Raw genomic sequence first — 1276 nt, 5'->3', positions numbered from 1 at the left:
GTGTAACAAAAGATTTTTTAGCAAGAAAATTTTGTCAAAACTGCACTAAAATTAATAAAATAAAATAAGTTAAGGTCTCGTTAAAGTTACTAAAAGCCATTTAGTGAAAGGAGTTATTCAAACTCTATGAAAATTACTAACAATTTGTACTAATATACTTCGTTTTTAAAAAAGCTTGTCGGCGAATTAGCACAGCATTAATGATCTGGATGCATATGAACCAGTTTTAATGCAGTTGTACGCTAATTCGCCGACAAGCTTTTTTAAAAACGAAGTAATTAGTACAAATTGTTAGTAATTTTCATTAGAGTTTGAATAACTCCTTTCACTAAATGGCTTTTAGTAACTTTAACGAGACCTTAACTTATTTTATTTTATTAATTTTAGTGCAGTTTTGACAAAATTTTCTTGCTAAAAAATCTTTTGTTACACTACTTTATTTTATTCCTTGGATTCTACATGTTAAATAAAAGCTTGTTTTTAAAAAAATATTTTTTTTTACGTTATTTTATTGTATGATTCAAATACCTCAATAGACAGGGGAATTTATACAGGCTGCCTTATAACTCTGCAAATATCTCCTTGAAAGTGATATATCGTGAAATTCGGAGTTGAAAGCATAGATAACAAATTACAGCAGTACGCACCGGAATAACTCGGAGGTTTTCATCCGACCTAAGGGTTAAAGGTGTTATTTTTATTTATTTATTTTTTTTTACAGTCTGTTAGACTTATATTACAACAAGGATTTAACATTCTTAGAATTAGATTTAGATTTAAAATTTAAATCTTCTGCGTATCCAATGCTGGATGTTCGCGATTACATACAAAACAAAAATGCTGATCCTGCGTCCGCAGGTATCATGTCAGGTTATTTATTATTTCTTGGAACTTTTGTCTGTGTCTAGCTGCATTTATTAATTCGCCAATTGTTTTAAGGCCGGTCCATTCTTTGATATTATCGAGCCATGTCATTTTTAACCGACTTCCAAAAAAGGAGGAGGTTATCAGTTCGTCGGAATATATATATATATATATATATTTTTTTTTTAATGTATGTTACCGCATAACTTTAGACCACGTCAACCGATTTCGATAATTCTTTTTGCATCGGAAAGGTAGTGTCTCAGAGGTGGTCCCATACTAATTTGGTTTAGATCCAATGATTGGGTCATGAAATATATAAATATATATATATTTTTTAAGTCGGAATTATCGAAATCGGTTGACGTGGTCCAAAGTTATGCGGTAACATACATAAAAAAAAAAAAAAAAA

General features: G+C 29.9%; 1 protein-coding gene across 1 annotated transcript in view; it reads left to right on the top strand.

Moving 5' to 3' along the window:
* The window catches only part of swm (Zinc finger protein swm), a 92327-nt gene that overhangs the window by 10079 nt on the left and 80972 nt on the right, over positions 1–1276 (top strand). The gene's annotated exons all lie outside the window — the stretch shown is intronic.

The sequence above is a fragment of the Rhagoletis zephyria genome, unplaced genomic scaffold (genome assembly GCF_001687245.7).
Source record: "Rhagoletis zephyria isolate East Lansing unplaced genomic scaffold, Rhagoletis_zephyria_1.1 Rzeph_scaffold_01589, whole genome shotgun sequence".
NCBI classification, from domain to species: domain Eukaryota; kingdom Metazoa; phylum Arthropoda; class Insecta; order Diptera; family Tephritidae; genus Rhagoletis; species Rhagoletis zephyria.
This window is presented reverse-complemented; position numbering and strand designations above follow the sequence as displayed.